Source organism: Rattus norvegicus, chromosome 1 (genome assembly GCF_036323735.1).
Source record: "Rattus norvegicus strain BN/NHsdMcwi chromosome 1, GRCr8, whole genome shotgun sequence".
Classification (NCBI taxonomy): Eukaryota; Metazoa; Chordata; class Mammalia; order Rodentia; family Muridae; genus Rattus; species Rattus norvegicus.
In genome coordinates this window covers 53,806,319-53,822,184 of record NC_086019.1, presented here as the reverse complement: position 1 = coordinate 53,822,184, position 15,866 = coordinate 53,806,319, and the positions used below count along the sequence as shown (strand labels likewise).

The 15,866-nt window shown below is 41.0% G+C and overlaps 1 pseudogene; it reads left to right on the top strand.

Annotated features, from left to right (window-relative positions):
• Nucleotides 1–11,203: 11,203 nt before the first annotated feature.
• Nucleotides 11,204–15,362, top strand: Actb-ps4 (actin, beta, pseudogene 4; annotated as a pseudogene).
• The last annotated feature ends 504 nt before the right edge of the window (nucleotides 15,363–15,866 follow it).

The window sequence follows — 15,866 nt, the reverse complement described above, 5'->3', positions numbered from 1 at the left end:
GAACGCTGGGGACTCTGAGGGACCAATTGCCTCAAAGGCATCCTGTTCATGAACAATCACATGGCAAACTGCCCCCATCCTCAGTGGAGTTAGTGTGCACTGAGATAATGGAATCTCTATTGGATTGGACTTGCTAGCCTAGCCCAAGGGTGCTGTTTTTGTTTCTGGTCAGTTGTAGATTTTCCAGAAGAAACAGATAACATAGCAATGAGAGCAAGTCCAGTGACAATGGAGGACACAGAATCCCTGTACATGGAATCCTTGGTACATGGAAAGAGCCTTCATTTTCACCTTTCCGTTCTCTACTGAAATGAACCTACAGTGGGAGGTAACAGACATGTTCTCCCTATGAGAGCCTCTCTGAGTCTGAGAACACCAGGCTTGAATACTGGTTTTCCACCAGGATGAACCATTTAAAGAACCCGGGAAGCACAGCGTAAGCATTGACTGTCCTGGAACTCGGCAGACTTAAGAGTAGTTGGGAGGCACAGTGAACGTGATTGCTGGGGGGGCGGGTGGTAATGGGGGGAGGATGGGGAGGAGAACATCCATATAGAGGGGGAGGGAAGGGGTTAGAGGGATGTTGGCCCGGTAACTGGGAAAGGGAACGGCAATCGAAATGTAAATAAGAAATACTCAAGTTAATAAAGATAAAAAAATTCCTACTTTTAAAAAATACAATAAAATAAATATGCAGCTACCACAAAAAAAAAAAAAGAGTAGTTGGGAGGCAAAATTTGGCTTTTACCATTTTCCAACAAGGAAAGGTAGTTGGTTCATCTAGAAAACAAGGTCTCTTTTCTTATCATCCAAAGCCCCTAACTGTGCATGTTTCATGGCCTGGTGTGGTTTTGAAAGCAACTTGAAGAATGCATGTCAAACAAACCCCACATAGTTTCTTTTTGGGAAATAGTAACTTTTTCATGTCTTAGCTGTTGTTATGCGTGCCACATGTCAGCTTAACCAGAGCACTCGCTCTGTGTGGCTACCTCTTCCCTCAGTTGAGTGCTATTGACATTGAGGCTCACTTTGTTGTAGTTAATGATACCCCTAAGTAATCGAAGGACTATACCTGAACATGGTGCGAAATCAACATGGGCTGGCTGAATAGTTACAAGTGCTCACCAGGTGAGCAAGGGGACCAGAGCTCTGATCCTCTGAGCCCAAAGGCCAGGTGGGTGTGGTGGTACAGCTATAATTCCAGCTTCAGAAGTCAAGGAGGGCTATCCGTAGGGGAAGCTGCCTGGCTAGACATTAAGGGCTGTTCTGGTTTTTATTGCAAGAACTTGCTGACAAAATAGTCAGATGGAACTATGATTCCTGATGTCAATATCTGGAGCCCCACACATCCAAACTTGTTCACGTGTACTCACACACGAGTGCACCCATACATACACTCAAGTGCACCCATATGTACGCGGACAGATGTGCATCCTACACACATACCCTACGTACACATAGGAATAAAAGAGAAGAGGGAAAGGAGCAAAATAATCCTCCCCCAAACCTGGCAAGTCTCCAGGACTTTGGCCTTCCTTTAGAAATGAACTGTCTGCTGCTAAGATTAGCCAAGCCCACCATTACCCTGACTTCCATAGTCAGCAAATTGCTTCTCTGACCTTTTCTCCTCACTCCACCACCGCCCCCCAACCCCCCAGAAAGCTGGGCAGCCCTGCTAAGCTGGCTGCAGGCAGTGATCAAAGAGCTGATGGCTGCTTTGAAGGAAGAGCAGATCTTCAGAAGAGAGGGAGCTATGGGCCCAGCAGGTCGGAGTTTCAGAGAGCTGCTGTTCTTGGATTGCATATGCAGAGGCTTGCCCTTCCTCCTCGGCACTGACTTCAGATGTGTGTGACCCTTCACTTTTGTGACTGTGTGCCTTGTTCAATCTTATTTATAATAACCGCTGGAAACAGGGATGGCAATTGGCGTCATTGGTTTGGGAAGCTTTTAGAATTTCGGTTACAGAATTGAAAAGAGGTGAGGCTGCTTCTACGAGATACTCGCAGCCTAGAGCCTGGGAAGTGATTTTAAAAGCCTTTACGTATTAACAGTAAGGAGTCAGGCAGTAGCCTGGATGCAGATGATCATAAAATATGAGTATTTCATGAGGTAGGATGACAGCAAGCTTGGAATGATGTTTCATCGATGACAGTATGGTTAGCGACCTAGTTCCACAATTGACTATGTAAGACAGACCCAAAGTGTTACAGCCAGGTCTGTGGTTTGGCTGCCGTCCCAGCATTTGGGGGATAGAGTTAAGAGGCTCCCGAGTTCAAGGTCAGCCAGGTCAGCGTGAGACTTGGTGTCAAAGGCTGCACAAAACAAAATAAAAATGTGTATATTAGAGATGCAAATGTTCACCCAGGTCTGCGTTTGGAGTTGATATCGCTGGCTGTGGTGAAAGGCGCACTGTGTTTGTTCTAGGTTAGTTTTGTGCTGCTTTGATGATCATTAAGCACCTGGGACATTTTTAGATGATTTTTTAAGACTTGACATTCATCAAAGCTGTTCTACTTCCAACAATTAATGCCATTCTGAAGAGTACAAAAATTAGCTCTTTTGAAACCTATTAAGTCATCAGAAAGTTATGGAAGCATCATAGTGTTGTAGCATACAGGGAACAGGCAGTCGGACAGGGTGCAGGGGTAGGGCAAGTATAGAATGCCTTAGCATTTTTCAAAGGTTGAAAGCTATGCTGGTTAGTGTCTGTCAACTTGACATAAGCTAGAGTCATCCCAGAAAGAGGAACTGTCAACTAAGAAATCGCCTCCATTCGGTATAGGCAGGTGGACCTGGGCAGGCAGTCCTGGGTTGTGCATGAAAACAATGTTTTAAAGGGGCTCGAGACCCCATATAAACAACAATGCCAAGCAACCAGAGCTTCCAGGGACTAAGCCACTACCCAAAGACTATCCATGGACTGAGCCTGGGCTCCAACCTCATAGGTAGCAATGAATAGCCTAGTAAGAGCACCAGTGGAAGGGGAAGCCCTTGGTCCCGCCAAGACTGAACCCCCAGTGAACGTGATTGTTGGGGGGAGGGCAGTAATGAGGGAGGATGGGGAGAGGAACACCCATATAGAAGGGGAGGTGAAGGGGTTAGGGGGATGTTGGCCCGGAAACCGGGAAAGGGAATAACAATCGAAATGTAAATAAGAAATACTCAAGTTAATAAAGAAAAAAGAAAAAGAAAAAGAAAACAATGTTTTAATCCATGAGAGCCAGACAGTCTTCCATGGTTGCTGCCTCTGCTCCTACTTGCATTCCTACCCTGCCTTACCTCCCTCAGTGATCACTATGGTGGAGATTTGTAAGCCTAACAAACCCTTTACTCCCTTCCATTGCTTCTTGTGAGGGTTTTAGCAGAGCCACAAAGTTCAACTGGGACAAAAGTTATTACTTCCTAAGAGATAGCAAATGCACATCTAAATATAACAGTAAGTATGCTTTCAAAAGATGTTCTATGCTAACAGACTTTGGAGTTTTTTCCTTAAACTTCAAAAAATAACAAGCAGGTAAATGAGTTACAGATTTGGTTCATCTGCTGTATGGTTTTAAAATATTTCATTTAAACCTTAAGGAATGATCATCTGAGCAGCCCATTTACCAACACTCTTTGGTACTTTGCCATAAAAGTAGACCCAATTTAAAAGAGTGCCAACTTGCCTTCCTTTCTTGCTTAGAGGACTGGGTAATTTTGCATAGGAATATATCAAACAATAAGTACACCATTGGAAATATGTAGAAATGAAGCAGGGAACTGATTCCTTGGTGCAACTATATCCCAAGAAGCTTTTGAAATGCTAGAAATACAAAACAAGAACCATGCCTTTCTGCTCTCCAAAGGCAAACTTCCCACAACTGACAAGGAGCACAAGCCCACGCTTTAGTTGTTTGTGGAGTAAAGTCTTTATTTCGATAATCAAAAACTGTGTTCATCAATATACTTAGCTATTTATAATTACTTAGAAGTTTGAGCAGTAGATATAATTAAAAACAATGTGTATACATGTCTCTCCTTGCAAGTTGACATGGTTTAAAAAGATAATACAGAAAATTTACAATAGTCTAGAAATAGGTATAGAAATATCAAATCCAATCTTACATAATTATCAACCTTCAAAAGAATTAATCAAATAATCAATATATTTACAATTACTATGTTTTATTAAGTTTGAGCATAGGGTAAATTTATATTTACTAAATCATTCTGGTGCTAAAGTATTGAGGGATATGTTTATTAATAAGTATAGAATTTGTGTAGTTGAAACAAATAGCTAAGGGTTTGAATTATGATGTTGGCACCACACACATAATTTTAATCATTTTTAATGACCTCACTAATTCTTATTGAGATGCCTGCTACAGATGAACATTGCAAGTCAACTAGTTTGAGGAACTGACATAGCAAATGGCTTTAATTGGTAGCACCAGAGAGTTATTTGATTTCTGTTATCTTCCAAGAACTCATTATATTCCCCTACTCATAAAAGATACCATGAAGAGGAATCACATCACATAGTATGATTCTTTGGTCATAAATATTCAGTAAATAGTACTGTTCACAAAGATGCAGGCTGGACTTTGGAGAAATGGTTCTGGGATAGCTAATGCAGTGAATGGATACTGAGAGTGGTGACAGTTACATAAGCAGATGGCATAGAACTCATGTTACGCCTCAAGAGGGGTGGACAACGCCATTTCCCTTTTTGTAGCTACTGAGCGAGGTAGAATTTTTTGGTCAGTGGTCTTCCTGTCACCAGGTTGTGGCATTAAGGAAGCCTTTCATTGGAGCTTACCGCTGCCAAGCCAGAGTTTATGAGCCAGTATGGGGAAAAGATGAAGCAGAATATTCAGAGAATCTTCAGAAACATGAAGCCAAGGAAAGTGGGAATATAAGGGGTGTGTGCACTGGGCACATATGTGGAGTGGAAGGAACCTTGAAGAGGAAGAGGGTAGGAGCTGACAGCACGGAATAAAGTGAGAAGAAAAGGTGAACTAAGAACGAAGGCCTGGGCTAGATATTTGTTCAGTAGGAATGTACTTTAAATCAGTATGGAGTCAAGGGGGTTCTGGGAAACTAATGTTCCCAACCATGTGGGCCTTTGGAGAGGATTTGACAGACAAGTTCAGGAGAGTGTGAATCCATATGGGAATGCAGTCCCGGGAATGCTGAAATGTTGTGAAATGTTTCTCCAGGTGTAGGTGAAGGGCGTTTTGGATATTAGTGATGCTTCGGTTCTTTCTGATCCTTGAACATGGGCGGCAGGCAGACATCATTAATTCTTTTCTATTCATAGGATACAAGGGTCAGAAAGAGCAATGGGAAATAATGCCACAGAAAGTATCACATTTGAGATGTTTACCCAGCATGATGTGGCTTCCCCAATGTGTCCAAGACACAAATGAGATGAGTTACCTGAGTTATGAGTAGGAGGGTCAAAGGCGTGGACAATAGTGAGTGGCTCCTACAAAACAGACCCATAAGGATGAACCCAAGCTCCGTCCTACAGTTCATGGTGACATTCACATCATATGAAGTATACATCAACATGCTTAGGAGTGACAGTATTCAAGTGCATCATGCAATGCCCACTGGTACACAAAAGGGGGGTTTTTCAGTCAACTAGAAACTATTGAGACCACGGCGCCTCACTGACAGGACAAAGATTTCCACAGATCAGACACTTAATTATTCAGTTGTGTGAACACTCGTCCTATGGCTGTGAAGATGTCTATGGGTCAGCGTGGCACAGACACAGGGAGATGCAGAAACCCACACCATCATGGGCCCTGCCTTCATGTGAGTGGAATGATGATGTTTGGTACACTAGTGTGTCTGAGAGAACCAGCTTAATACTTAAAACTATGAAACCAAGTTTAATAAAGTCCTTAGTAAAGTAGAAGAATAATTTAGTCAAAAGTTCAAATATAAAGCCTGTTTAAGAAAACCAAAGTAGAAAATTATAAACAAAATTAAAAGAGAAAAAGCAAAAAAAAACCCAGTTTTTAAAAGTTTGATTCTTACAAATTTTGAATGGAGAAAGAATATGATAATTTGCCTGTATCCTGGAAAATCGTGATTAGAGTTTAGAGCCTAAATAGGTTACTTTGTGAACTACGTGGACCTTGTGTACTCCATAGTGAGGATATGGCAATAATTGTGAGAGATAAAAATTCAGCCTTCATTTTAATCCCTCCCAAGTCTCTCTCTTTCCTCTCACATAAGCTCCCAGGTAAGATTCCTGAGTGCCTTACAAAGCATCCCTGAACTGCCCTTAGCAGAGGCATCGTCACATAAGAGAACTCACATAGGGCAAGGATTCCTGTGACTTCCTCATACCGTCATGTCTTTAAGGTTGTCAGCATGTCAAAACTTGAATCAAAACATTCTTTTTATGTAAATTTTTATCTCGAATGGCTGTGTCTGAGGACAACTCAAAGGAGGTAAGAAAACTAAAGCTTTCTTTCCTCATCCTAACGGACTTCAGTTACCTCCCAAACTGGGGAGGATAAGCTATAGGGTGGATTTATGGTTTCCAGTGACCATGATTGTGACAAAGTGGTAAAATAATTATTTTACTGTGGGAAAGGAAAGCAATGATTCTCTTATGTGACATGTCCGGAAAAGGCAAACCTTCAGAGGAGGTAAGTGGCTGCTTCACGCTGGGGAAGCAGATGGTGGCAATAGCTGAAGGATGTGAATCTCCTTTGAGTTGACAAAAATGCCCTCAAGGTCAACAGGGCAGGCTGCACGCTTGTGACTATACTAAAAACCACTGGCTTCGCACTTCATAATCTCTAACATTTAAGAGATATGAACCATTTCACACATACAGAATTTTGTGCGTATGAAATTTTTGTGGTAGAAATAAATCAGTCACCTGCTTAATAAATATAACCCTCCCACACACATACACATACACACACACACATACAAAGAAGAAGTGGTCTCATGGAATGTTTAATACAGAACACATAGATATGATGCATGAAGATGTCAAAACCAGCTCAGAGGTAACCGATGTGAGTATACAACACATACAGAGAGCATACATGTCAGAGAGACATATAGCATGTATGTCATTCTCACTCAAAATAAAATGAATGCTGGTTAAACTAAAAATAGTATATGGTAGTCTTTACAGCTCTAGATTTCAGAAAAAGTTGTATGTATATGATTTTATCTATTGATTTCATTGTGAAAAGAATTATTCCTAAAAGTCATGCACATAGAGTTCCTAGACATATATTAAATAAAATTTCATTTGTTTTATAAGATGAAGAGGAGTCTATTTTAAAATATTAGAAAATTAAATGTCATAAGTAGAACATACAATAAAATGTATAATAACCTACAAACACACAAAAAGACAGGAGTTTTATAGAGGGCCATAAAACATAAAAAGTAAGATGGTGAATTTTAAACTGTAACCTTCCTCCAAATTATATTTCACATTTGATGATACCATTTCTAATAGCATTTCAGGGTAACTTTTTTAAGAAACTCAGGAATCTTAGGTAGGAGCTTTTTTGAGAGGATAAAGATAGATTGAGAAGGGATTGAAATGAAGACTGGATTTTTATCTCTTGTAATCATTGCTATAACCTCATTATTTTGACCCTTGCTCACATCTGGCATGTAAGATACAATTAAGTATCTACAGAATGATGCAGGGGTGGACATGCTCAGGGAGGATGTGAATGTGCCTGGGGTTGGAAATATAGCAGTGGGCTGACTGGTCTCCAGAAAGGGGGACTCTAGCTGGCTCAAGCTAGTGATCTTAACTATCAGACATAGTATCAAAAAAGGAGGCTCCAACTGTGGTAGGAACCCCTAAGAGAGAACATGAACCTCTGGGATTGTCCTGCTAAGCAGTGGAAAGGGAATTATGAACAAGACTTTCTTCAGGCCGATGGGTCACCAACCACTGCTTTATAGATATGAAAATGATAACCCTCATCAACTAGAAATATACATTTATATTAATGATTTATGAAGGTTTGTTGCATGGGTAGTCATAGGTACTGAGCTTGATCAAAAAAAAGTGGGGATATATATATATACATATATATATATATATATATATATATATATATATATATATATAAAACCTTGAGCACATTGGCACAAGAAAAGACATTAGCAAAGCCATTAAGATCAACAATTAATAATGAGACCTTATAAAATGGAAAAACTTCTGTAAGGCAAAGGACACTGTCACTGAGACAATGTCACAGCCTACAGAATGAATGGGGAAAAGTTTTAACCAACTCTACAACTGAGAGAGAACTAATATCCAAATTATATAAAGAGCCTAAGAAACTAGTTACCAAACCAAACCAAACCAAACAAGCCCAAACTACACAATAATGAAGTGAGGATCTAAACAGGCCACTATCAACAGAGGCAATTCATATGGCTGAGAAACAAAGACATGTTCAACATCCTTAACCATCAGGGAAATGCCAATCAAAACTACTTGGGGAACCCATCTTACACCTGTTAGAGTGTCTAAGAGCATAAACATAAATGACAGCCCATGCTGGTGAGGACATGGAGCAAGGAGAACCCTCTTCCATTGCCAGTGGATATTTTTCAGAGGGTTGGGAATTGATCTACCTCAAGATTCAGCTATACCACTCATGAGTATATACTTCATCCTTCCACATCAAAATTTGCTCAACCATGTTCGTTACTGCCCTATCCATGCTCAGTTTACGATAGCCAGAAACTGGAAACAACCTAGATGTCCCCCCAAAAGAAGAATGGATGAAGAAAGTGCAGATCATTTACACAATGGAGTATTATTACTCAATTGTTAAATAAAGCGATGTTGTAAAATTTTCAGCCAAGTGGATGAAACTAGAAAAAACAATCCTGAGTTAGATAAGAAGCAGAAAGCTAAATATGCTATGCGTTCACTTCTATATAGATATTAATTTTATATATTCACCTGTATGTGGCTATTAGCTGTTAAGTAAATGACAACCAAGGCATTATCCACAGCCCCAGGGAGGGAAGGATTAAGTGGGGTGCAAGGTTCTCTAAGAGAGGGAGAGATTGGACGGATGGATTGGGGATGGAGGGATGGAAACAGGAGGATCAGGTTTGGGTGTGGGGGGAGAAGTAGGGTTAAAGGAGGAAATGGGGCGAGAGCCAGCTAGAATTGAAGGGTTTTTGATGGGTAATAGAGAAGTATCAAATTCCTAATCCTAATTTCCTAAATCCTAGTACAGTGAAAACAGTCCAAAATTAGGATTAAAGATTGTCCCAGTGAGTCTCCCGATAATGAGTGAGACTGGAAATGGAGTGCCAACTGTCCACATCTCTTGCACCTAAAAACTGAGTCTTGGAGCACAGAGCCCTCCAAATCTACTGATCAACGCTCATATGAACCCAGAGAGACTGAATCAGCGAGTGCAGAGCCAACCTCGATCTAAACCAGGTCCTCTGCATATGCATTACAGCTTTGAGTTTTGTGGGATGCCTGAGTGCGTAAATCATGGCACTCCAAATCTTGTGCCTTCTCCTAGGGCTCTTTTTTCTTCTGTTGGTTTCCCTTGTCCCATCAAACATAAATGATGAGCCCAGAATAAAAGGCATTGGCTAGACCCAGGGCTTTTCCTTTATGTTTTCACCATAGATGCACTTCGCCAGCTGTGGTCTTCCCTATAATAGGCTTCTGCTTCTCACCTGCAGATTAATTGTACAATGCTAGTCCGACCTGGCAAAAATGCCACCTTTGGAGTGGGAGCCAAGTGCTTGGAGGAAACCTGCAATGAGTAGTTAGGCCAGCCGCTATTAGCAGGGTATATTTAGAAGATACCGTATTCAGCCTCCTTGGGATTTATGGCAGATAGAGCATTATCTAAATGAGCAGACAAAAAAATAAAGTGAAAGTCTCTGACATGACTAACCGTAACATACCGTAAAACAAATAAATTAATTCAATCGCTTGCTCCAAGTGACATTTCCAGAGCATTGCTTTTGGCTAATGTCTTTTTGAAAGAAGGATTGCCAGGCTGTGCAGGAAGGAAAGCATTTTAGAAACCATTCCTTGATAATTGTCACTGATACACTTCCAATTTACAAAATGCTCTGCCTGGGAATGAAGAATGCCCTTTAGTGTGGGGTAGGTGGCAGGAGGGTTTGACTGGAGCCATATTTTCTGCTACAGTGAAAGTGTATCTGAACTACTGCTAACTGTAAGGATCTCAGCGTGTGGGAGGTTGTGGGAAATGGGGTGAGTATATGTAGGCGAGTCCTAGGATGTTTAAGTTGTCTGATCTCAAACAATAACGTAGTGTTCCCTATCAACAGCCATGGGGTTATCAGCGCTTCATGCTGGTTGCAGGACAGGATAAGGCACTCGGATCTCTGTGTTGTGAGCTCACCATTGAGCTCACATCAGATAATTTCTACCCACTCTGCCTGGAAAGCATTAGAAAGAACAGACTATTCTGCTGAGATGGGAGGTGTACAGCAGAATGAGTGGTTGTGGCCATTATCCTCCTGGGTGAGCATGCAGTGGGAGGGGTCCAGGTTTAAAAAAGGCACAGTGTCCTAGTGTGTCCTTCAGGAATGGGAGGCCAACATTCCTGTCCTTCCTAAGAGACAAAGGAGAGATGGTTTGACACACAGAAGGCATGAGGCTGCTTAATTTGACTTCATGCAGCTTGAACCCACAGCCTAAGTTAGTAAACATGGGGGTGGTTGGCTGGCAGGAGTATTTTAGCCGTTTTCTTTTGTTTGAGTCTTCCAGGAGAGCCTTCCCTCTCAAAGAATTAGCAGAATACCTACTGCCCATATTCATTTCTGCTGATCTTACTGAGTATACTTTCAGTTACCCACACTATTCTGGATCCTTTTACTGCGGCTGTAATGCTGAGCAGTCAAAGAAAGGCTTGATTTTTGGGATCCTGCTTGAGGTGGCAATAGATAGAAGTCAGTTACAGAAAGTAATAAACAGGAATGAAGTATAAAGGGGAGTTACAGCCCTGCAAATTACACATACACACATAGACACACACATACACATATAATACATATATCCATATATATACATACATATACATACATATACATATATGTCCATATAGTTATATGTATATATGTGTGTGTGTAGTTATACATATACATCATATACTTATATGTATGAGCATGGTAAGAGTAAGGACTGAGATCAAGTGTGTTGCTCAGTATGACAGACATCACTCTGGGAGTGAGGGGTAAGAACCAACAGCCATGTTCAGTCAAGAAGGCAGTGTGGGAAGAGAACACAGAAAAGGAAAAGCAGGCCTTGGAGAGACAAGAGGCCTATATGATAGGCAAGTAGCAGGAAAGAGCTGTGGAAAGGCTAATTATGTCCACAGGAGCCATAACACAGAAAATATCTAGCCTGGGCTAGAGACTAGGCTTATTTTCTAAGGACAATAGGAACACTGGAAGGATCAAAGTAGATTGGGCAAAATGACCTAAGATGTTGATCCCTCCCAATCTCCACTATGAAGATACAGTCTTCTGTTGTCAACTGGAGGATTTGAGAACAGTTGAAAATGCATTGGTTTGCTGTGGCTACAAACTGTTTCATCTCAAAACACAAGCAACACATCACCTCACAGGACTGTAGTCAGACATCTGATGCCAGACTGGAGCTTCAGTGAAGGAGCCCTAGTTACAGAGACTTCTTCACAGGCAGAGTGAGCCAACAAGATGACCTCACCTCAAAGGCTAAGAGAGTATATATTTGCACATTCCATGTTCTCTATATGATTCTGCAGCAATAACTCAGAACACAAACACTATATCAGTGAGAGTCTAGAGGAAGAGACTCCACACAATAGCAATGGCTGTATGATCAAGGCTGTACTGAGGCTAGGGTATGATTCTGACTTCATACCAGTGGCACATGGTGCTTTGTGGTTGATTGTTGCTACATGGGTGGACAGAGATGTGGGCCATCTGTGAAGGAGATGTCATTAGAAACCTCTTAAGGGACTAGAGGACTCATTCATATTAGGATAAGCAATAACATAGTGTTGGCACAGAGTCTGTTTAAATATTTTACCATGGTATTTGTCCAAACTGAAGGAAGATGTAAATAGATTTCTCAAATGTCTTAAGTAAACACCTTTGCTTTCTAACTAATGCACGATGAGGTTTCACTAGAGAACAGTGCACAGAGTAACTTCTGTCCCTAGCTTCAGTGGAACACAGTCACGTGACCCAGAGATAGTGTTCCCAGGAAGTCATAGCCACTCTTACATGAAAATCACAAGTCATATAATCTTTAGTGCATATGTATGTGTGTGTATGCATAATGATGTATACACACAAATATAGAAACTTGTGATAAATAAAAGCTTTCATTTTGTAGGCTATTTTTACTAGACTAGATTTTACTTTAGAATGCAGTTTGGCATCAATGTATTATTATTCAGGATCTACTGAAGACGCCAGTCTTCCTTCCTATAACTGTACCTCCTAGGGTCTACAATGTTCCTGGAAGGGGAGACACTGAGTTGCAGCCCTTCAGGGATGATTAACTATATTTGGCAAAGACAAAGGTTGACATGGCACTGATGTGTTAAATGCTGTACACCCTCTGACTGCCCTTTTCTTCTCAGGCAAGGGTCCATCACAGCTCGTTAACTTTAGATGCCGAGATCTCAGTTAACATTCTTACCTGCTTCTGTTTATTACACACATGATTGAAAATATAAATGCCTTGAACATTTCCCATTGATCAGATGCAATGTAATACTATATCTGCAGTGTTGAGACAGTCAAAATTCTGAGACAGAAACATTGGGTTGGTTTGATTACATTATATTATAAAGTCACTGTCTGGAGAGCCAGCCATGAAAGGCAAGTTAGTATCTAGGGAAAGAATTGAGGCTTCTGTAACTGGTGAATATTGGTTTCTATATTCATTTTTATGGTAATAGAAATATTTTAATTAACTCCTTCAGAAATTCATACAATTGCGTTTTGATCATATTCAACCCTAGCTGCAGCCCTGATCTTTCAAGATCCACCACCACCCTCTAAACAATGTCCTTAATTTGTATTCTCTTTGTTTCTTGAATTTAACAATTTATCGACTCCAATTTGTGCTATTCATTCACTTCTGGGCATTGGGCCACCCATGGCAGTGTGGTCAACCTATCAAGTGGCCATGCTCACAAAGAAAACTAACTCTTCTTCCCAGAAGCCATCAAATGTCCATAGTACTACAGTCAGGGTTAGGGGCTCATGAGGGTCTCTGTCCTTTGCGTTTACTGGCTTGATCATGTGCATGTAAGCACATGTGAGTTGATGACTGCAGAGGTCCTGTCATGTTCCAGAAGATGGTGTTTTGTTCCAGTCATCCTGACCTCTGACCTCTGCTCTTATCATCTTTTCAACCTCTCTTCCATGATGGTCCTGAAACTTGGGGAAGGGGCGTGCGATAGAGCTTCCGTTTGTTGCTGAGCCCAGAGACTGACACGTGGTCTTTATACTTGAACCAGTTTTGGATTTCTGTGTTCACCAGTGTCCACTGCACAAGGAAGCTTCTCTGAGGAGATCTGAGAGCTGCACTAATCTGTGGGGAGAGAGACAAACTCAGAAGGATGGTACAGTGTCTATTTAGCAGGAAAAGAGGACTCGGTTCACCCTGGGATTTCAGTCACATTTGCCACACCACCCATGTGCTTCCTCCAGAGAAGCAGATGTTAGGATGTAACCAACCACTTCATGTTTGGGTTCCGTGCCTATAGTTAGTTGTACACCCATTTTAAAAGATGAGCAGGGGAGGAAGGCACTACAAACTTAGTTTTTAAATAAAAATATAAATTTAGGAAAATTCCAATTAAATGGGATCTTCTTCACCTCTTAATGATCTCAAAATTGTACTGGATTAAAAGATCACTTAACATAAGCAAAAATAATAGTTTTCAATCAGCAAAGAGAGGTTGATTTTTAAAAATTAATATAAACCTACTTTGAAAATATTATAGAAATATAATTTGTTGTTTATGTTTTTCCTACTGTAAGCATCTTTATATCCAGAATCAGGATGCATATGGCCTATTTTTTTGCTTTGGATAAATGTCTGTAAATCAGCAAGTGGGAAAGTAACTATGCATGTGTTAAAAGTTTTGATTAAAATTTGTGAATTATTTCCAAGGATGTACGCACTAATTGGGATTTCTCTAAGTGTTACTTTCAGCTGGAGACATATAATAATCCTTCTTATTCACATGCTATAATTAACTCTACAGTAGGAAAGGCACTGGTCAAATGTTTAATATTTATCAATTTCACAGGATGTCACAAAATTGCTTTGTAGAAATAATTGTTTTTACCCCATTGGTTGCCAATTTCTCTGTGTTGTCCCACTCGCCTCCAAAATGGCATGTATAATAAAAATGAATACTACAGTACGTGGAATATTCTTAAAATACAGGAGGAAAGAGAAAACAAAGGCCTTGATACTCTGCCAACCCCCCCAGCGTTTATTCTGGGGCTTTTCATTCGTGGCTGTGTGGGCGCACATGTAAATCCCCCTTCACACCAACAGTTTCCTAGTGCACAGTTTAGGAGAATTTATCTCAAATCTGTGATTCCTTGTAAATATGGATGTAAGTGTTTAAATATACTATATCATCTCATTTGTATTTTCTGATGTGTCATATGCTCTATGTTTAAGCAATTATTCTGACGATCTCGAATAACGATTTATTTGCCATGCGACATTGTCTGACTGATAACCTTTTAAAAACTTTCAAAATAGTCCACAAAAAGTAATTATTTATTAGGCAGCTATTCAAGGCAATAATATCATGATAACTCATCAGCACAAGATAGTGTAGATTTCATCTTTTATATCCTGTCATAACTAAGTTGTCTTGCATCTCACCACTCTGAGTATCAGGAACTTCTTTCGCCTCCAGCAGTGATACCGCCTGGTCGCTGTTGCCATGGCAGGTGATCATCATCGACAATGAGTGGTTCCAGTGTCCGGAGGCTCTCTTCCAGCCTTTCTTCCTAGGATTGGAGTCCTGTGGCATCCATGAGACCACCTTCATCTCCATCATGAAGTGTGATGCGGACATCCGCAAAGACCTGATGTCAACGCAGTGCTGTTTGGTGGTACTACCATGTATACGGGCATTGCTGACACGATGCAAAAGGAGATCACAGCCCTAGCACCCAGCACGATGAAGATTAAGATCATTGCTCCCACTGAGCACAAGTACTCAGTTTGGATTGGCATCTCCATCCTGACCTCACTCTCCACCTTCCGGAAGACGTGGATCAGCAAGCAGGACTGTGACGAGTCGTGCCCCTCCATCGTCCATGGCAAATGCTTCTAGGTGGACTGAGCAGGTGCCAGGCATCTGCTGCATGAGCTGATTCTGAAGTTTTGATTTGCCCTGGCAATGTACACACCTCATGCTAGATTCATGAAATGGGAACAAGCCTTTGAAAAGAAATTTGTCCTTGAAGCTTGTATCTGATATCAGCACTGGATCGTAGAACTTGTTGCTGATTCTTGACCTTGTATTCAGATTAACTGTTCCCTTGGTATATGTTTAATACCCTGTGCATATCTTGATTCAGTCCATTTAGTTCAGGTGGCTAAGTCACTTGGTGGCTGGGGAGAGCACTCTAGCCTGGTGGATCTCTGTGAGCACCATGTAGTGATCTGTGCAGGGTATTAACCAACAGCAGGCTTCCAGGATTTCCTGAGGTTGGCAAGGGTTCCTGAACCAGTTACCACTTCCTTCTTGCCAATCTAACAGGGTAGGAAAGTGAGAGCCTTAGGACCCTCTTTCCATTCTGTTTTTTTTTTTCTCTCTCTTGACCACCATGGGTTG